Raw genomic sequence first — 22,472 nt, forward strand, 5'->3', positions numbered from 1 at the left:
AGGGGGAGATGGAAGCTAACCTTGGTGGTCCCTCCTTGAAGTTTTGATTCCTCTCCACAATCCACTTGCTTTTATTTACTTTTCAGAGTCAGAGTCCTCAGGCATTATTATTTTTATTTTTCTACTCAAAAAGTTCAGTGGTCCTGGTATAATGCTCAGGGAATCTTCCAATAATAAGAGTCGAGAGGATTAAATTGCTGGAATCATGTTTCATTTAACAAATTTCTGTAAGGGAAGAAAAGGAGCATTTCTAGGACTCTTTAGTTCACGTTTTGGAGACTGGCAGCCTGTGTGCAGGTCCTGGCTCATGATGTTTCCAGCAGAATAAAGGATGGGGCAGGGGGAGATACTGCTTTTTATTTGTAAATGTTGTGTTTTCATTTCTGCTTTTATTACCTCCTATGTTTTAGCTCCAGAAAGCAGGCCAGGACATCTGGGTCAGGAAAAATATCTGGTAATAGGAAACAAGTAGGAGAGATTCTTACTGAGAAGAGAATAGAAGTGAGAGCAAAATGATCTAGCAAATGCTTTTTTTTTTTCTTTAGGTCTTATTTAAATTCCAGTTGACATACAGTGTAATATTAGTTTCAGGTGTACAATACTGTGAATCAACACTTTCATACAACAGCCAGTGCTCATCACAGCGAGTGCCCTCCTTAATCCCCATCACCTATTTCACCCATCCCTCCCCACCTCTCCTCTGGTAACCATCAGTTTGTTCTCTATGGTTAAGAGTCTATTTCTTGGTTTGACTCTTTTTTCCCCTATGATCTAGTAAACTCCTGTGGAGCTCCCAGGGCTTGCCTCATCCAAGTGTACCAGCTTTAATTTTCTGTGGTGAATCGTCTATATGAATTCTCATTCCAATCCAGATTCTGAAGAACTGGGACAGGGCTCTAATTTCATAAAAATTCATAAACATCACCTTGGTTTAGTTACTCCTTTCTCAGTGACATGAGGGAGTGGGCAATCGAGCTGCACAAAGCTTGTAGGAGGCTCAGGGTTGGGTGCCGGATGCTCTGAGTTTAAGGTCTGCCTTGAAGTGAACCTTTCCTTTGGTCTCTCTGCTGAACGCTTCCTATTATGGAATGAGACCAGTGAGCTTTTCTGATTCATGGATTTTCCACTTCAGAGAAGAGCTGTAACCATCATCTTAACAAATCACTTAACTCCCTTTGCTCTTTATTTCACCCCTGAAAGCATAAAATTCTAGCCTCACACTAGATCTGAAACCCAGGGGAGTGGTGATCTGGATGTTTGCTCTGTTCAATCCAAAATAACTCACATTTCCTTAGTAAACTGAATTGAAGAGAAGCTTAACTTTCTGTAATGCTTTTCATGCAGTCATTGCTAATTTATTCCAGAAACATCTATTGATGACTGGCTGTGTGATAGGCTGTCTGCCCAGCTCTGGGGACACAGAGGTGACAAGCATACTGTGTGGGGCCCAAGGTCCAGAGGGAGAGAAAGCGTTTAATGAGGAGATCATGAAGTTGCAGTGTACCACATGCTAAGAAAAGGGAGTGAAAAGTGCTGTGGGCACATGGCCGAGGGGCCCCTCATCTCCTGGGATTGTAGAACAGATCTTTATGTGGGGCCTTCAGCAGGAAAGTTCTAGGCATAAAACAAAATATCAGCAGTTGCTGCTGTTTTAGAAGACTCTCCATGTGTTAGGCTTGTGTTGACATGGTCTCTAATCCTCTCACTAGCCTGATACCTCCAGCAAGCACTAGTGATAGGAAGCTCCTTTGTGAATTCTACACTATGCCTCTGTCCTCTGTCCCCTGGCTGGGCCTGTGCCCTCCTCTGTCCTACTCATTTCCATGGCTCCACTGAAATTATCTGTTTATGCATCTGTCTCTCCCTTTACACTACACTGTAACCCCCTGAGGGTTTTGGACTCTCAATGTCTGATATAGTGTTGACATGCATAAAGCATCTAAAAATTTTTTGCGGAACTACTCACTGAAATGATAATAGCATATGAATAATAGTATAAAATAACTATATTAACCTGTTCACTTTATATATAATCCATATATTATTTAATTAATATACTAATAATATATTTGTCTACTGCTATGTTATGATTATTATTATTATTCAGAGATCCAACTTCTCAGAACATTTACAAATCTTCAAGCATTCACCATATTTCTTGGCTTTCCAAGTTGAAGGTGATTCCTTTTTATCTCTTCTCCCTTTTGATGGGATAGATTCAGCCAGGGGATGGTAACAAATGCCACTGGCTTTCTCAGGCAATCACAACCAAGAAGGGGACTTTGGGGGAGGGTTGATGGTGCCATCCCACCAGCAAAACCTGCTTTCTTTTCCAGGAAGATCCTGGAAGTGATCCTTTCTGAGTTCAGGAAGTTCCTGGAACCCCTCAGGTCCCTGGGTCTGAAGAAGAACATGTTTTGTAGGTATGGTCCTGCTCAAGACAGGGTGACCAGGTGTTCCCCTTCACCTCCAAGGGTGTGTCACCACTGCTCCCTCCCCACCCCATTTCCCTTTGCCAACATGGGAAACATCCAACATCTGCCATTTGCATAACATGTGCTTTTGTAGCTTAACATTCTCTATTTCTACAAATAAATGCTTTTACAATAAAACTGAAATGCCAGAAAAAGAGAGACAACCTACTTTAAGGTCACTGCTGCCTCCCAGCAAGGGTGTTTAAAAATAACCCCCAATCTGCCATGTGCTCACAACTCTCATTGTGCCAGCTCAATGGCAGGCCTAGTGCCAGCCAGGATAGCAGTGTGGAAGTTTCCAGGCTGTGTGTGTGTGTATGTGTGACTGAGAAGGTAAGGGACACTATTCTCAACAAGGTTTGTGGTCCCACCCTGTTGATCTCTGCCAAAGGGCAGAGTGTTGACCTTCTGATAGAATAGTTCTAGCCTCTATTCCCAGCTATGGGGAAACAGCTTCAGGTCCACTTGGAAATGCTCTGTAAGACAGAGAACTCTGAGGGACTGAGTTGGCCAACATAGGTATGTATGACAAGATGTGGCATTGGGTAGTGGGTAGATACTGGGTAGATTCTTCAGTGAGCACTAGGGCTACTGCTCCTAGGATCTGCTTCAGCAAGGCTGACAGAAAGTGGCCTAGATTTTGCAGTTGAATCCCAGAGATGGACTTTTCCAGTAATTTTCAAGCTGTGCTTACAAGATCCCTGGAGGTTCTGGGGCAGATCTTTAGTCCTCCATTTAAGCTAATGGATTATGTCTGTTACTTCAAATATGACCTTTCCCAAGGATTGTCACATTTAACCAGAGAGCACATTGTTAATGGAAGTCAGCGGTAGGCTTCCTGTGAGCCAAAAGGCGGGGGGTGGGGGGATGCGCTATCTGAAGGCCACAGGGCCCAGCACCAGTGCACAATCACCTCATCACCTCAGACAATTGCCTCATGCCCTTGTGTCCAAAAACTCAGCCTGTGCAACAATGTCTGCACTGCTCTTCTGCTCTTCTAGGCAGAGCTGGTGGACAACAGTAGAGATAAATGGGATCCCTAATTCCTGAGAGTTTCCTGAAAGACACCAGGGAATTGGGGTTGGAATCTTACCAGGCAGGGACAGCTAATACCTCCCTCCCATCTCTTTCTGAGAGGCCAGTCTAAGGGCTAATGATGGGACCAGTATCTTTCCAATTCAGATTTAAACAAGGACACCTCCTCCTTGTCTTTTGCTGATGATATCATGAACAGAATGTGTGTCCCATTACACCAGGATCATACCAAGATATTCATATCTATATGCAAAAGAAAAGGAAGAAGCTGGGAATGTCTAGAGTCATGGGAGCAATGAAATCCCTAGAAGGTCAAGAATCTGACATTTTTATCCTTGAGAATCTACTATGTGCCAAGTTCCATGATAAGTGATTTGTGTACATTACCTCACTTACTCTTACCCTGAGAGATAGGTAACACCATTCACATTGTAGAGATGAGAAAACTAAGTTGCAGTGAGTTTTGGACCTTGCCACAAATCTAGTCTTTTTGACTATAAAGTCTGTTCTCTTAACCTCTGAGGACAATCACCAAGGCTATGGACCAAAATGCAGATCAGGTCACATTTGTCCTCAGTGGCTTCCTGTTACATGTGACATTCTTTACCCCTGGTAATGATCCTTGTTCTTTATTTCCTCTAACACACACATGTACACATGCACACACCATCAATGATCTCAGTGTCCCAGTCAACAGCCAGCTGACCAACAGTTGCATGAATGAAGTCATCCTAGATTAACTCATCTGCCCCATCCCACCTCCAGCTAACTAAAGAAGAATAAATGAACACTGACAAGATTGGCAAATCTTGACCCAGATGAACAGAACTTCCCAGCTGACTTGAAAACTCTGAATAATGATAAATGTTTCTATTTTTTAAGCCACTGCATTTTGGGGTGGTTTGTCTTGCAGCAATAGCTAACCGGTACTGGTACATGTAACACAGCAAGTACACCCTTCCCTCTCAGACATTGTACGATGCTTGTTTCCTCTAATATCAGCCCTTTTGAAAAAAATGTATTCTCTCAGCCATATAAATCAGATCAAGCATAAACTGGATTTGTAACTTATCTTTTCACTGTGTATTGCTTGGATTTTGTGACAGCCAGGGTTGTTTTTCATATAATTTACATATATTTGACTTGCATTTTACTTGTTAAAAATAAGAAGCTAAGATCAGGAATCAATCGAATGTGGTTGGCAATACAAATACTCAATAACAATTGACTTTACTGTCAAAGTAATATCTTAAAATGTCAGGGTCAAATTTTAAAAAGTGTTTTTGTGAAAGTCTCGGTTACTCTCCAGGAAAGACTTTGCCTGCAGTGATTCAGAGAAGGCAGTGTTCTGCATCGCAGCTGACTTTGGCAAGTCAGGGCTTAGGAGTCTCCTTCTGCTATGAGTCTTGAAAATGTCATTCTCCCATGAGGAACCACACAGACTGTACTGTAAAATGTTATGTTTTTGTTCCTTATTTTAGCTACCAATCCCAGTTCTTCTGATCGCTCTATGATGTTATGTGCTGAACCACATTGTTCAAAATGTAACAATCTTAAAAATTTTTTTAAAAAGGAGTGATCTTTTACAAAAGATGCAGGGAGCAGTTTCAGCCAGCAGTGCTAGGGTCTATATATTTGTGTCCCCCTCTCCAACGCCCTCCCTTTCCCCTGCCTCTCCAAATTCCTATGTTAAAACCCTAAACCCAATGGGACACTATCTGGAGATGGGGCACTCGGGAATTAATTATTGCAAGAAGGTAGGGTCTTCATGAATGTGATTCATGCCCTAATAAAAGAGGCTCCAGAGGGGCGCCTAGGTGGCTCACTTGGTTAACGGACTGACTCTTGATTTCAGCTCAGGTCATGATATCAGGGTCCTGGGATCAAGCCCCATATCTGGCTCCATGCTCAGTGGGGAGTCTGCTTGAGATTCTCTCTCTCCCTCTGCCTCTGCTCTTCCCTCACCCCTAGTGCTCACTCACATGCTCTCTCTCTCTCTCTCAAATAAATAAATAAATAAATAAATAAATAAATAAATAAAAGAATAAATCTTTTAAAAGAATAAAAGAGGCTCCAGAGAGATCCTTTGTTTCTTCCACCATGTAAATGAGAAGGTGCCAGCTATAAACCAGGAAAAGGGTTCTCACTAGAATATAACCATACTGACATCTTGTCCGTGGACTTCCCAGCCTCTAGAACTGTGAGAAATAAATTTCTGTTGTTTATAAGTCACCCAATATGTGGCATTTTGTTATAGCAGCCAGAACAGACTAAGACAAGTGGTTTAGTCAGGAACCAGGCTGTTAGTTTCTAAGGGAAAAGTCATTGTTGAAAGAAAAGCATGCTATTGGTCAGAAGTGACCATTCCCCACCCACCCAAACATTTTGTCATATTTCTTTAGAATTATTGAATTAATAAAACTCCACAGGAGTGCTTGGGTGGTTCTGTCAGTGCAGTGCCCGACTCTTGATTTAGGCTGGGGTCAGGGTCTCAGAGTGGTGAGATTGAGTCCCAGTGTAGGGCTCTGCCCTCAGTGGGGAGTCTACTTAGGACTTTCTCTCCTTCTCCCTCTGCCCCTCCCCCGGCCCCCACTTGCATGGTGTCTCAAAAAAACCAAACAAACAAACAAAAAAACCCACCACAGATACAAAGCTTTCTATGCACTTGTTGTGCATCTGTTTCCACCTCCTTCCCCAGGGGTAATCACTAACCAGAATATCTGTCACAAGCATAACAATGTTACTAAGGATTTTTGTCAAACTCTCTGTTAAAATCCTGATATACTATGGCTAGAGCTGTAATAGCAACAAAAATTTTTTAAAATTAAATTAGTATAACATTCTCAGTGAACCAAAATTTGTTCCTAGTTATTCATCATATTGCATTATAAACTATATATAATGTATATAATACAAAATGTATTCTCAATTATGTTCTAGTACATTATACTGAATATTTACCCTGTGCTTGACACTGTGCAAAGGACTTTTCACATTTTCAGTCAATTCTTACAATGACCTCTTTGAGATAGATAGTTTTATCTCTTGTCCACAGACAATACAAGTTAGCTTCAAGAAGTTGCTTGTGGATGTAGAATCAAAAAGATTTACATGCACATGGATCTATCTGATTTTTGAAGCCCATATTCAATCCCACTCAGCTCTTTAAAATTTTTCTAGGTCTTTTTTTCAAAAAGGTTTATTTATTCAATTAGAGAGAGACAGAGAAAGCATGCACAAGTAGGAGAGGGGCAGAGAGAGAGAGAGGGAGAGAGAGAATCTGAAGCAGACTCCCCACTGAGCGGGGAGCCGCATGCAGGACTCCATCTAATGATCCTGAGATCATGATCTCAGAGGAAATCAAGATCTATGCTCAACTGACTGAGCCACCCAGGTGCCACCAAATTTTTCTAGATTTTTAAATAAAGCTCAGCATTAATCTAATTGGTACAGTTTTGAAACATGCTCTTTCCAACTTTTTAAAAATTGGAATAATCATCCCTGATTTCTAAAATTCCTGACTTCTAGCACTCCGCCCCTTCCCTGTGCTTCCAGAGGGAGTGGCTCTGAGAGTCCATCCAGAAACTCTAACTGAAGCAAGGGGAAAAAGCGCTCTTATTTTTAAGGTTCCATTTAAACATCACTGCACCTCCAGGGACACTCTCAGCCTCTCCACGCCCTCTGGCTCCAGCTCTAGCTCCAGCAGCTCCGGGGAGCAGCTCCACCCTGGTTGCAGCCTCCCTAACGTTTCCCCCCACCCCTCCAGTGATAGCACACTGTTCTGTTTTAGAGGCTAATGTAGTTCTGGAACTATTCTGATAGGCTTGGGTAGCAATTAGAATCCTGCTTGATGGCATGTGCTGGGAAGACCACAGGCCGGAGGTGTGGTAAGAACAGGTGTCCATGCACCTGGAGCAGTGGGAAGACCCCATCCTCTGTCTGCTGTCTTGGAGACAGCTATGAACAGTGCCCATATCTCACACTCAGCATGCCTTGGCATGGGCACTAAGCTCTATGTGGCTCTAGCCACCAGGGCGGGACTTGGTGGGTCAGCCCTCCACACCCATCTGTGTTCAGAGAGCCCTCAACAACTCCAGGTCACAGCGTGTCCTTGTGGGCTGAACACTGGAGCTTCTACAACCTATGCCAGAAGCTCTTAGGGAGGGGAGTTTTATGCTTGTATCTATGAAGGGTATCTAGGCAGAAGCACACATCCAGGTCTGTGAGGGGTGCTGGGATGAACGGGAAGCTCCCCCTCAAGGAGCTCAAGCCACACACAATGTAATAGTAACCATTTCAAAAGCACAAAAATAACCAAAAATAAAATTAAAAAAGCCACACGGGAGATGTAGCAGACAAGCTAGGTCTCTTCATCCAGGAATGATGAGGTCAGAGAATATGTACAGGCGTCTAGGAACTCTGGGCAGACTGCCTGGAGGTGGTGGCATTGTGCAAGCAGCCCAGCCACGTATGGTACTCACTTGTACTGCATGCAGGGGCCAGCACAGTCCCCCAGTTGTGTCTGGGGGCTACCGGTGTTCCTGTTTATTCCATACTGCAAATGCCTCCTTGCAGCAGAATGTAGAGGTACCAGGAGGCCCTCAGTAAGAAGAGATTGAACACGGAGAAGGAAGTGTGTCCTCCACAGCTCACACTGGGAGAGGGTGCTGCATCCTGCCCTCTGGGAACAGAAGCACAGGCAGCTCAGTGTTGTAAAATGGGATGAAGAGAATTCATTTTTATTATGGTAAAAATGCTCATCAATACCACTCAGGGCACACTCACTCTGTAGCAGGTTTTATGTATGTAACTAGTTATTAGCTGCAGCTGTACGCCCAGAATTCCATACTTCCCTCCATGCCAGCCTCGGCACAGAACTTCGCGTATCTTGGACTCCCCCCACCAAAGTCCATCCACATCTAGCGAAGTGAGTAGTAGGGAAAGTTTGCTGAGGATTCCTTAGGGAAGACTGAAGAGGGAGGGCTTGACTTCAAACATCCTTGAACAAACCCATAAAACTCCACCAAAGGCATGTCCAGCCCCTGGAAGCCCTTCTGGCCAACCAGGGCAGGTGGCAGGGGTGGTGGGGAGTGGGGGAGGCCTTGGGCTCTCTCCCAGCTATATTTTCCCCTGTCCCCAAATATGTCTTATGTATTGACATGCTGGTCACTCTGTCTGCTTGGCAGACAGCTGGGCTTCCCATTCAACAGACCTATTCTCTTTAATTTTTTAAATTTCTTTTTAGATTATTTATTTATTTGAGAGAAACAGAGATAGCAACAGAGATAGCACAAGTGGGGAGGGAGAGGGAGAAGCAGGCTCCGCTGAGCAGGGAGCCTGACATGGGGCTTGATCTCAGGACCCTGGGGTCATAACCTGACCCGAAGGCAGACGCTTAACCGACTGAGCCACCCAGGCACCCCCAGACTCATTCTCTTTAGAAGGTGGTTTCCTTGAGCAGATTTTTTCGAGGTTTCACCTCTGATCACAAAGTGCCTCTTTCACACAAACTCAGTGTGTTCTCCCCCAAAAGAATTTTGGTGAATATGATTTTCTCTACTTTGTATGTGGGTCAGCTGAGGCTCAGGGAGATTAAATATGTTCCCCCAACATTTTGCAAATCTAAGTCACAGTTGGATTTGAGCTCAGGCCTGGTGTGTATTTTCCTGGTGCACTAGTGCAAGGCCCACTGTGTCCTAAGGAAACAGAGGCCCCGCATGGACCCAGGGGATACTGGTCTCTGCAGCCACCCTCAGTGATGGCAGATTTTACCCTGCATCCTCCCGTGAGAGGGATACTAAGATGATGTGCTAAATCCGTGTCAGTAAAGCATTTGTTGATTTTACTGAACTCAGAAGACCCTCCGAAAGTGCCCCATGGCGCCATGGGGCAAAGCCATCAGGGTAGCCCTAAGGACTGATGGAAGTGACGTGGCCACTGCCCAGCTGAGTGCCTGCCTTCCTCTGCCCACGTTCTCTCATGCACGGTCAGGTGCTGGAAGAGCACGCTTGCATTTAGAGAGAGACAGATAGAAAGAAGGCTCCAGTCCTTTAACCCAGGCTCTGACTCAGCCTTGGAAAAGAAAAGCTCAGGTCAGAAACCACCATGGGACCAGTGATGCTGGCGCTGTTCTCTGCTACATCTTTCTTCTAGGGCCTGTCAGTACTCCTGGGGTGGCTCCGCCTTCTCCCGAGGACCCTGACGATCTGCTAGCCGTCCAGATGTCATGTACCTGGGAGGCAGTCCCGGACCCTGAGATGGCCTCTGGTGCATACGTAGTAGCATCTTCTGGTTGTCAATGGTAATAATATTATTATTGATCCAATTATCACGCTACCACGACTTAGGTTAATGACAGTCTTGGTCATTTCCCCAACCACAGCTCGATGCCAAAGTTCTTTATCCTGCTGCTGGCCTTTTATCTTTGCCTCCTGTTTCCTGTCTACAAAGATTTATTGTTGTTGTTTTTCTAAGATTTGTTTATTTATTTTGAGATAGAGAGAGAGAGAGAGAGAGAGCAGGGGGAGGGTTAAAGGGAAAGAAACTCAAGCAGACTCCCCGCCGAGTGCAGAGCCCACACTGGACTCAATATCAGGACCCTGAGATCATCGCCTGAGCCAAAATCAAGAGTCTGACGCTTAGTGGACTGAGCCACCAGCAGCCCCAAGCTTTGGCTTTTAAACCTATAACTCTTGTTTTCTAATATCTTCATGACTTTTTGCAGTAATTCCATCACCAGAGTAAACATAGGAGGAAATAAGATAAAATGAAAGATGAAAGAAAAAGAAAAGAATTGCCTTCCCTTGGGCAGTCTGACCCCCTGACATGGGCTCCTGGGCCTTCTTCCTTCATTCACTGAATCATTTATAGAAGGGGATGAGGGATCCTGCTCTGTAGGGCTATTGAAAGAACGTGGGGCCTGGCCCAATCTCTGGTCAGCTATACAGCTTATTATTTGCCTACTCGTCAGCTATGTCTTACTAAGTGCCTGATGAGCAACCAACAGTGTCCTTGACACTGGGCTTGGGTGTGACCCTACAGCTGGGCCCATCTCCCACCCCGTTTCCACAGCTCACAGAGGCTGGCAAGGCCTGTCCTCTCCCACCCCCCAGGCCTGCTGCCTGCTGGTGCATTTGTCCTGAATAGGAATACCCCCCAATACACACACACACTCACACACACACTCACACACTGGCAATCCTGTTCCTGAGGCTGAGCTCTTAATACCAGAGCCTACCAATTATTGACCCTCAAAGCCCTAGGTCCAAGTCTAGACCAGGTGGCAGCACCCAGACATCCTTGGCCCATGTACCCCATTTCAGGCGCTCTCCCAGTTCCTCTCTAGAGGGACACACATCTCTCATCACCCACCTAGGGGAGAAAAAAACCTTCCGAGGTCCCCTACTTGCCTAGGAGTTTCCTCTACTCAACCTGCTTGGATGGCCACACTGCCCATGGCAGAAACCTGAGCCAGGACTGGGCCAGGGCAGCCCCAGTGTTCTTTCCTTCGACCACCCCCTGGCCCTGTGAGGTCCTGAAAGTCTGAGGACAGCCCCCACCCTGTGGAAGGCACTCAGGCCAGCTCAGGGGACCAGGGAACAGAGGACAAGAGATGGAGGATGCCCTGGATCCTGCCGGGAGAAATAGTGCTTTGACCTCTGCTTGATGCCCTCCCTGAAGACAGACTTGGCCTTGGCCTTGGCAGAGCCCCTCCCAGAGCGGCTGTGGTGCTGGGCCAGGGGGCGAGGCGGGGAGATGTGTGGTCGGGGCCCCCACGCTCAGTAGATGCTGGCGTCTAATTAAAGTTGTCAGGGAGGGTTCAACAGGTTTCAAAGCCGAAACTGCCCCCAAAACCTCGCCCCCGGAGCCCCAGCTCATAAAACAGTCATTCTCCTTCCTCCCTTGCCCTAACTTCATTCTTTTTTGCTTGTGGGCTTTAGGTCTTTTTCTTTTTTTTTTCTTTTTTTTCTTTTTTAAGTTTGACTTTATAAACACAGAGGAGTAGCCTCTGCAGGTCGTGAGGGGCAGAAGCCCTGAAACATGACCTTACGATTTTCCAAGCCTGGGAGCGTGAAGTGGAATCTGCATCCCACTTGCAGGGGCAGCTCTGGGGGTGGTGGGACCCCAACAACAGAGGCTGCTGCACCCCCAACCCTGGGAGACGAGAGCCTCAACCCTGATCCTGAGCCTTCATTCCTGGCAGGTACTCAAGGCCACAGGCAAGAGGCACAGTAGACAGGCAGGGTCCTCCGAAGCACAGCAGGGCCTGTTTCACTAGTGCTGGGCCACCCTCAAAGTGACAGCGATCTGCTCTGCCACCACCCCAGTGGTGCGGCCTCGGCCAGGTGTGGAATGACCAGGGAGAATGAAGGACTAGAACATCTCTTACAGTTCAGACTTCTTGGAACACACTTCCACCCATGATATTACTCTAGAAACACAAGGTATCCCAATGACCAGAAGGCCATTAGCCTTCTGATTTGAGATCTGCCCTATGCTTTCAGTTTTATTACAATATTTACCTGCCTGATTCTTAACCATCAAGGCCTAGGCCTCGGCTCCCTTCTGTGGCTGTAGGAGTTAGTCTTGAGGGGGGAAAAGAAAAGATAAATAAAATATAATGAAATAAAAGGGCTCAAGGGTTTCTGGACTTGGGAATGTAACAAGATGCGGTGAAGGAGGAAACTCAGAATTTTGCCTGGGTCAGCACAGGCGACAGGAAGACTCGGAGGTCAAGAGCCCGGGCTGGGAGGCGCCAGGTTGGCGGCCCATGGAGGAGCTCCCCAGAAGCCCTCCAACCCCCACCGAGAAGCTGCAGTGACCACTGTTCCTGAGGCCCAGAGCTGAGACTGAGTCTTTGGAGGAAACTGGATACGTGACAGATTTCTCAAAACAGAAATTGAATCAAGCAGTGGGGAATATAGATAGTAAATCAACCCCACATCCCTGATTATTTTTATACCAAGCTAATTTTAAATGCTCTATTTCTATAGGAATCAGTGAGACTTTCACCCATCTGCGGCTCCAGCCCCTTATTTTCTTTTTTTTCTAAGCCTTCCCACAGCCTTGGTTTTTTTTTTACAGCACCAACTAAAATCTCGGGAAGCACGTTTACACCCCTGATGCCTCAGGCAGTCGTTTCTCATACACTGAGATACAAGCCTCTTTCTCCAAGGACAAGGACATTCATCATGATTATTATTATTTTTTTTTTAACATAAGCTTCCATGATGCAGTCCCTCTGCTCTGAATTTCCATTTACTTGAGTACTGCTGCTTCCTGGTAAGAGTTTCACATTTCTTCCATATAAAACCCTGAGGGTGGCTTATAGGGGAAAGGAGAGAGAAGAAGGCAGGCCAGCCCTGAGCCAGACAATCAGAAACAGGGAGAGAAGATCAAGGTCAAGTTCCTGGGGGCAGTGGGAGGATGCCACCACCACCTGCTCCTTCCTGCTGGCAGCTCTGGCTGTGAGTCTCTCTGTGATGAGCAGTCATGTTTTCTTCTTTGTCACCTTGCCTGATTCCTTAAATCACATCTGCCATCTCCACCGATCAGACCCCATGAAGCCACGATCCTAGACTTCACCTCCAGTCCGTTTCGGTGCCTACCCCAGTGATGCTCAGCATACATCTATTTAAAGAATGGGCGGCTCCTCCTGACCACAGGAGTGCATGCTTGTTGACGATTTCCAAGTAAAAGTTAAAAAGCACAATTAAGGTCTGTTTTTTGCAAGCCACTGTGCTAGGAACTATAAGATCCTACATCACTCTTTGTTCTTTTCAGAATGTCCTGAGTCTCTGCAAGTCTTGAATTGAAACCGAGAGGATTTGATCCAATGGGTGGTGGCCAGGTAGCTTGGTGGCCTGATGGCAAGTCCCAGGTTCAGAACATGGGGAGTTATGCTCAAGGACCCTCAGCAGGGGAAGGCTTGCTGACAAGAATCTGAGCAGCCAGGATCACCCCAAACATTTTTGGGACCCTAACAAGAGCAGAAATGAAGGCCCTCTTACAGTCTTATTGTTTTGATTAATAATTAAGTCTTTCTATAGTAAGGAGTATGCAGTTTCAGAGATCTTACTTGACCTCTTCAAGTTATCGATTTAATCAAGGGTTTTCTTATTTTCGTTTCCATTGTTTCGATGAATTAAGTAAAGCTTCATTAAATGAAGACTTGATTATATCCTATTTGTAAATTTGTTGTGAGGTAGTTTCACCAGAGGTCTACAAAATTTCATTGGTTCCAGTTTTAAAAAACTTAAACAGATTGAAGATTTTCTATTTTTTTCATCCTTTTTTTTCTTTTCTGAGCTCTATTTTTGTATTTCTGTACGTATCGCAATCTCAACTATACCCATACTCAAGGATTCACCTCAAGGATTGAAAAAATATATAGAACTGTATTTTAAGTATATAGAATCTGAATGTCAGTTCATAAAAAATGTAAATCAAAATTAGTGTGTGTTTTCAAAACACTTATTTTCCCCACAAAGTTTACAAAGTCATCTAGGAATTTCAAAAGCAAATAGGTCATAGTTCATGAATATTAAAAGTGTAAATCAAAATTACTTAAATAAAACTTCGATTTTAATTTGAAAAAGTGATTTTACCCTATTAAATATTTTTATAAAAATAAAGCCATTTACAATTCTAGCATTCAATATTCATCTCATTGTTAAGACTGAGGCTCAGTGTCATTATCCGGCACAGGTTGACTTTCTACCTTTATGTATACACATTTGAGAGCTCTGGGAGGGTTCCAGAATGTAGAACATTCCCTAGCCTTTACTGTGAACACCATACTAGCCAGTACATGCCCCGAGCCAGAAATCAGGTGAGGAGAAGCAAAGAAATGGGCATCAACCCCCCTGGGAAATGAGATTTTGCTATGCAAGAATCAACTGCACTTACGTGAAGAGGAAGGATTTGACAAGTTAATTTTTCTTTTCCTTCTCTAGAAGCTTCCACAGCTCAAATTCCACCTGGACTCGAGGAAGTGTCCTTCTCTGGTGTCAGCATGCAAATCTGCTCAGTATTTGAGCCAAGGGGCAAGACAGTGAAGTCTCTCCCTGGGGCCTGAATGGGGGTTGGAGTTGGGGGGAGCCCTAAGCCAGCACAGAGCAGTGGATCCTGAGTGACAGAGGTGTCATGTTCTTTAAGGAATTGATTGTTTCTATGTTTATGACATGCAAGACCCTCTGAAACAGGGTTGCATGGCAGGGGACCCTCTTGCCCTGGTCTGAGAGCAACACTGTATTGGCCTGCCCCATAGAAACACAGAGAGATATGGTTCTTGATCTCAAGGGCTACATGTGGGGAGCTTTCCAAATCTGGGGAACCATCACCTGCCATACTTACAGGACTGTAAGCCTGCGGTGCTCTGCACGTGTATTGGCAGGCAGGCAGGTTCCACATAGGCTCCAAGCAGCCGATTTCAACACTGTGAGATGAAAGGCGTTGCAGAAGGCATCTCCGACACCCCACTGCCCTAGAATCAGAGCTTTCCTAAGAGCTAAGAGAAGACCAAGTGGCATGCTGCATTGACAGTGGCAGACCTGTGAGATCTGAGATGTGTTTTCTGGAGGGACATAGAGATGATCCACAAACACTGTTAGCCTCAGGGAAGGGAGTGGTTAAAGGAAATTACATTTACTCTGTTTGACTTGAGTGTCTGGTGGCCAGGCAGGCTCATATAATTAAAATCATCTTTAATTGGGTGCATTGCTTATTGATTTGCTTAGCTATTTATAGCCTTCCTTGTCACATTTCTCCAGACTCTGCTTGACTCTGAGGAGAGAGAGGAGTGGGGATGTCATCCCTGTGCCCCAGGACCCTCCCCGTAACCCAACTTCACCTGGGAAGCCCCTCAGACACTGCATCCTGTGGTTCTGTGGCTGTGGCATCCACCCTGCTCTAGACTTCACACACATGGCCTTGGCCTCTCTCTGCATCAGTGACAAAAAGGCACCCTCCACTGCTGGCCTGTAAGAGGTCCGGACACAACCCCCTTCTTTTCCTCTCTCCCTTCCCTAGCTCTGCTCCCCACATTTCTTATGCAAAGTGGTTCTTCCACAAGCCACATTTTGAATGAAAAGCCAAGAGGGGGATAGGAAATCCAACATTTATACATATTTGAGCCAATTCTCCTGGATAAACACAGCTTCTTTCGGGACTTAGGATAACAAACCAGATGCAAACGGTTTCACTCAAGGAATCTTAGAGAAAAATATTTTAACATAGTGTCCATCATATATCCGCCACATCCCCACTGTTTTAGTCAGTTCAAGTTGCTATCAACAGGATACCATGCGCTGGCTGACTTGAACAACAAACATTTCTTTCTCACGGTTCTCGAGGCTTGGACGTCCAAGATCAAGGCGTCTGCAAATCCAGTGTCTGGCAAGAGCCCTCTTTATGGTTTGCATGCAGATGGCCGCCTTCTTGCTGTGTCCCCACGTGGTGACCAGAGATCTCTCTTGTGTCTTTTCTTCTAAAGGCCCTAATCCCAGGGCTCCTGGATGGCTCAATGGTTGAGCATCTGCCTTTGGCTCAGGGCGTGACCCCAGGGTCCTGGGATCAAGTCCTACATCGGGCTCCCTGCAGGGAGTCTGCTTCTCCCTCTGCCTGTGTCTCTGCCTCTCTCTCTGTCTCTCATGAATAAATAAAAATCTTTGAAAAAACAAAATAAAGGCACGAGGCCTAATCATGATGGCATGAGGACTCTAGTCTCATGACCTACTTACCTCACCTATTAATACCATCACATACGGGATCAGGGTTTCAATGTGTGACTTTGGGGGAACCAAACATGCAGTACATAGCACTCATACACTATGCATGTGTCGTCCAGGTAGGACCGCTGTAACCAGCCCGACGCAGAGGTGTCTGTGGTCTACCAAAGCAGTCCTGAAACAGAGCAGGCACCGGAACCCACAAATGTGCGGCTACTCAAAACGGGAGTCCCTCAAGGAAAGAACTTTGAGCTTGGTGAAGAGTGAAGGAAGTGGCAAACACACAAGCCTTCAGCTGTGGTTCTTCTGATTCTGTTTGAAGACGAGGTTTCCTTCAGATGAACTGAGTCCTGATAGCATCCGGCCCCTGCAACCTTAGCGTTTAGCACTCTGAGCTAACAAATGAGGCACCTAAATACAGACAAAAGCAGATGGTGTTGCAGCACTTAGTACACACTGGGAGCCTTTGCATGTAGTCTGACTTGTGAATTGTCCCAGCACACCAGAGTTCAGCAGACAGGAAGCTCTTTATGGATTCACAAGTGAAGAAGCATGCGTCTGTTCAAGCAGGAAAAGTCCTGACTCCATACTGACATCTTCCATGTGACAACATATTAACCCTCAAATTGCAAGCTATCTTTGAATCTGACATCTAATTCCCATGACCAGTAGATGGACAGTGGGGAAACTCACACCTGTCCCTGTCAAGATGTTTCATGCCTTTGGAAGAGAGGTTTCTCAGTCCAGACAAAAGGCCTTTGCTCAGATCTTGGCCTATTTGGCAGTGGGCAAACTCACTTGCAGATTGGAGACTGAGTTACATCTCAGTGTTGGGCAAATATCAGAGCCAATTTTTAAAACTTTTTAATTTTTAAAAATTAAAAATTTAAATCAACTTTCATTAAATTATGAATAAGACACTGAGTCCAAATAGAACTAAGTTTTAAAAATCTTAATCTTTTCAGTTAAATGAAAGTACTTTTTCTTTCTTTCTTTTTCTTTCTTTCTTTCTTTCTTTCTTTCTTTCTTTCTTTCTTCTCTTTCTTCTTTCTTTTTTAAGAGAGAGAGAGAGAGAGAGAGAGAGGAAGGAGGGGAAAGGGCAGAGGGAGAAAGAGAATCCCAAGCAGGCTCCATGCCCAGTGCAGAGTCTGACATGGGGCTCCATCTCACAACCTTGAGATCATGACTGGAGCCGAAATCAAGAGTCGGATGCTTAATGGACTGAGCCACCCATGTGCCCCAAGTGAAAATATTTTTTAAGTCATTTCTTTTGAATCTATATTCAATTGTCAGGTCAACATCATTCTGTTCCAAGGGATAGAAGCATTAACAATGGAAGGAGGAAGCTATTACCTATAGTGGTTTAGGACAGGTTATTAGATAGGTTATTAGAACAACTGGATATTCTGTTTCTCCCTACAATCACACCCCATCTTGCTCCAGTCTGCTTGGAGCCCACAGGTCTGAATCTGCATTGACAGGTTTCCTTATCCTCTGACTGTCTTGGCCAGTGGAGGCACGAGTAAGAGAGGGGAGTGTGTGGGTGGGGGGAGGCCCCGATGAGCAGTGGCTGCATTCTTTCACCAAAGGCCCCAGTTCATACCCAACAGGTCTCTCCTCTGACTGCAGCTCTGAGTTTCTGTAACTCTCTCCTCTTGTCCTGTCTGGCCCAAGGAGATGGTGGCTTCCTGCTTTTCTTAATCAAGGGCAGGTGTTTTTCCCTCCCTTATTGGATTCCCCTGACTCAGTCTACATCTTTCTAAAAAGTCCCTTGGTCACACTCTTCTAGATTACCCTGTTTTTGTGAGCCATCTGCTTCCTGCTGGAATCCTGACTGGCACAGGTGGGAAAAACCTAGGTGAGAGCTGCTGGTAAATTGTTTCTACACTATCTGCCTGTGGGTCTGTAGCTCCTCTGCCAGGGAGATCTATTCACCCAGTAAACATTTATTGGATGCCACTGTATGCCATCTACTGTGTGAGATGGCTTCATGCATCTTAGAGATTAGAGTGGTTATCAACCCAGTTTGGGACTGGGCAAGTAGACAAGGAGGGCTTCCCAGAGGAAGAAACATGTACAATCAGGAGTCTGAAAGATAAATAGAAGATGCAGGAAAACAGGGTGATGGGTAAGAGTGTTCTAAGCGTGGGAAACAGGATGTGCAAAAGCCCAGAGACAACAGGGCACAAGGGAAGACAGAGGAACTGAGTTTCTTCAGCATGGCTGTCAGCAAGGAGGCCAGCTAGTAGGATCTGAGGGACCAGATACAGCAGGTATTATATTTATATTATTTAAAATTTTATTTATTTATTCATGAGAAACACGGAGAGAGAGGGGCAGAGACATAGGCAGAGGGAGAAGCAGACTCCCTGCAGGGAGCCCCATGTGGGACTCAACCCCAGGACCCTGGAATCACCCCCTGAGCCAAAGGCAGATGCTCAACCACGGAGCCACCCAAGTGCCCCTCCATCGGGTATTATAAACCATGGGAGAACATGAGACTTTTTACTTAAGGCAAAGAGTGGTCATGAGGGCTGTAAGTGCAGGTGGATCTTTCTTACTACAGAGTTAAGGAGCAGATGGACAGAAGGGGGGGAGGTGGGGAAATGAATTAGGAGGCCCTTGGAGGATTCCAGGTGCCCAGATCTCAGACGGTGGCAGTGGGATGAATAAAAATGGGTGGATTCAAAAGGCGTTTGGGAAGTAGCACACCTGCCCATCACAGCCTCCTTGCTTTCGTTGCCTTCTCTGACCATGGTTCTAATGATGTTGTTGAGATGCTCACCTGGAGGTTCCTCATGGCTCTACTTCTTGGGGCCTGTCGCCCTTTTTGGCCAATCTTCTGCCCTGGGCCCCCATTTCCCAGCTCTGGCTCGTCAAAACTCTTATGAAAACCCAATGCAGACAGGTGCATTTGTTTGTGCAAACCCAGAGAATGTTTTTATAAATGTCTGCTGTGTACCAGGACTGAGCTAGGGGCTTTAATGTATGATCTTCTGTAATCCTCATCATAATTCCAGGAAGTCTTTATTATTGTTATTATTCCCATTTTGCCAACAAGAAACAGCAGGCCCAATCACCTGAACCAAGTGGCACAGTGGTCTGGTGATGGCAGGCAGGAGACGTATGTGTCTGGCTCCCAGATCCATGCTTTTTTCCCCCAAAAGAGGCAGTGGATTCAATTTAACTGTATTATGGGGACTGTATTATATAAATTCCTACAAATGAATGATTGCCATTTGGAGCAACCTTGAGCAGAGGGGCCCTGCCTTGAATCCCAGGCAACACATAAACTTTCTACCACCTGGCATCAGCAGAGCCTACAAACAGAGACATTTCTTTAAATGTAGAACGATACATGGAGAGTGACACCAAGATCCAATTCCCATCTCTGGGTGGCCCCGGCTCCCACGCCTCTTTTCCCATGAGCCCCAGGCTGTTTGTTCTGAAACTGACAGAAAACTGACACCTCGCAAATTTTGTTCTGCAATTTTAGCACCCAGCTGATGGCTTCACTGCCTTTTAGCTTCTTGTCTAGCTCAAGACATACGTGTGGTTAGAAAAATAATATAACTGTTTTTGAACTCTATAAAAATATGACCCCTTCGCCGTAAACCTGTGAGCTCTCCGGGGGCAGCAACAGTGTTCTCGGCTCCTCGCGCATAGCACAAGCCCACGAATGGCTGGTAAGTGCCACTGAACAGAAGCAACACTTCAAGAGCATCCAGCGCACCCCAGTTCTTCGGGAGGCCTGCAGCTGATCCTTCGCTGCCTCTTTAAAACCTTGCCACACCCTGCAGCCAGTGCCCCCGAGAAGCCGTCCTGCGGGGCCCTGGAAAGTTCACCTATCCCAAGCCATCTCCCTGACCCATTTCATGCGCTGGCCTCTAGCTTACTTTCACCATCGGACTTTTCTGTCCAGGCCAGACTGCACAGCCCCGGCCGGCCCGGGGAAGGTGCTGGGGGAGACCCAGGAGGCCCTGTTCCCACTGGCCGCTCCGCTGCCCCAACAGGTTCCCCCAGGACGCATGGTGCTCTGCCCTAGGGCTGTGAGGACAGTTCTGCGGGGATGGAAGGCTACGCGATTCAGACATCAGAAGCGCCGCACCACTTCGGAGTTACGCTTAGTAAGTGGGGCGTACACTAGCTCCTGTTTCGTTGTATGATCGAGAACTGTGTTTGCCCTGCGGCCTCTCTGAGAAAACCTTACTGACAGTGGGATCTCAAGGTCTTGACTGGTGTTCATGGATCCCCGTGGGAAGACAGAAGGCTATGACCTAGGAGTCATCTTCCAGAGGGGCTGGCCGGGGTGAGAACCCCCGAGAGTAGCTGGTAGACAGGTGCACAGTCCTGCCAGGAAATTACTCTTTAACAGTCAAGAACTGCAGGAGAAGAAAGTGCCGTAGCCAGATTCAGGATGAGTCACATTGCCTTGGATCCTTCAGAAGGCTCCTGACTTCGCTAGGGTGGTGCTGAGAGCACCGACTCGCTCTGCCTGGCAAACAGAGGACAGGATCACGCAGCTGGCTATCTTCAAGGACCTACCTGAGAACCGGTTCAAGGTGATCTCCAGAGAGAGAACACAGGATTTCAGGAAGGAGCTAAAGCGACTTTTAAAACAGAGAAGAGAAAAATGTAGATAAAATTAAAATCCACCTCAGGAGTGCATAACTGTACTGAAGCCAGTCATTGGGTAAAGAGGCACACGTAGGTGTCTGTGTGCCCTGACTGTCAGGCACCCAGCGGGCACCCAGGGTTCTCGGACGCAAAGGGTCTCTGCTTTTAGGAAGCCTCTCATGTGGCTGGGAAGAAAGGTAGGAGGGACAGTGGGGCCGGGAGACGTAGACACCATAGGAACCCCGTCCCTAGACCCGTGAGCCCCAGGAGCAGGGACGAATAGCCAGCCGGACACCTAGATGTGGAGGTAAAAAGGGCTTGCACCAGGGAATCCAACAGACTTGCATGACCCTGGGCAGATTACTTCACCTTACTAAGCCTCAAATTTCTCTACTGTAAAAATCAGGATAATAAGCTCCCTCGGAGGGCTCTTGTAATACTTAGGACAACCACATATGAAGAGGACCCAGATCCTAAGAGGCCCTCAGTCGAGAATAGCTATTAATGAGAGAAACAAACGCTGCTTATTTGCCAGAGGAAATAGGAGGGTGGTCTGGGTCTAAATGCCCTCCCACCCACCTCCACCACCACCTCTTGGTCTCTGGAAGTATGCCCTCGAGCATCCCCGTGATCATTAGCTCACAGATCACACAGAGAAGGGTTTGGGGGGGCACTGATTGCCTGTATCACACAATACAGAATAAGTTATTGCAGAGGGAGTGAGTGATGAATGATCAAATCTCCTGCCTGATTATTATGTAAAGTGATATTTAGAGAGGAAAGAGTTTGTAATCAGATAAAGCAGAGAAACTGACAAAGAAAATTGATGATGTCCTGAAATGTTCAACCCAGCTGACGCGGAGCCAGCTCCCTGCAGAGTTTCATTAATCAAGGAGGAGGTGGCGCAGGCTGAGGCGCAACCGGCAACCTGGATTTGCCCAACCAGGCCACAGAGCTTGCTTCCGTGCAAGAGATCCGCCCTCACAGGAGGAGATCGAAGGATCTGTTCCTCGTCCTTAATAGAACCACGATAGAAATGCTAGAATACTGCGCATATTTTATGAGAAACGGAAAACACACAACTTTACCTTCTCAATTTTACTTTCTAATACAGATCCATCCATTTATGAAACCACAAGCAAAAATTCTACAGTCTCTTTGAAAGATAGGGTTAATCACCCGTTACTTCTCCCGACCTGAAATTGGTGATGGCTCTTTTGTTGAAAAGTGACATCTCATAAGTGCCAAGTGTGAGAGCGTAACAGATGGTAAACACGGTTCTCTCCGCGTCCCGGCACGTGACTATTACAAGAGGAGCCGAGGAGTGTGATACTGTATTTAAAGCCAATCCTGAAAATTAATTTACTACGTCAGTTCTGTCTCTGCCATTATTAGGGTTGGTTTTTTTCTTTCCTTCACATAAACGTACTTCTTTTTGTGTTTTTTTTTTTTATTTTGACATTTGTCAAACTTGCAAATATACAAAAATAGATAGTCAGCATTCCCAGATCAAGAAATACAATGCTGCTCGAAATCCAGTTGGAGCTGACAAGAGTTTCTGGAGATGCTGGGCTGCAGCTGAGATCGTTGGAATGGTTGTCTCCATGGAGTACCAACT

The 22,472-nt window shown here is 46.0% G+C and overlaps 1 long non-coding RNA gene across 2 annotated transcripts in view; it reads right to left on the reverse strand.

Moving 5' to 3' along the window:
- Positions 1–201: 201 nt before the first annotated feature.
- Positions 202–22,472, reverse strand: part of LOC140616422 (uncharacterized) — a 31,711-nt gene continuing 9,440 nt past the window's right edge. Inside the window, exons 2-4 of one of the 2 annotated variants that reach the window (XR_012016914.1) lie at positions 7,991–8,190; positions 926–1,078; positions 202–451 (exon numbers count right to left, since the gene is read on the reverse strand). This is a non-coding gene — a long non-coding RNA (uncharacterized lncRNA). The remainder of the gene's footprint in view (positions 452–925; positions 1,079–7,990; positions 8,191–22,472) is intronic. The other variant, XR_012016913.1, reaches the window with a different exon arrangement.

This window comes from Canis lupus, chromosome 24 (genome assembly GCF_048164855.1).
Source record: "Canis lupus baileyi chromosome 24, mCanLup2.hap1, whole genome shotgun sequence".
Classification (NCBI taxonomy): domain Eukaryota; kingdom Metazoa; phylum Chordata; class Mammalia; order Carnivora; family Canidae; genus Canis; species Canis lupus.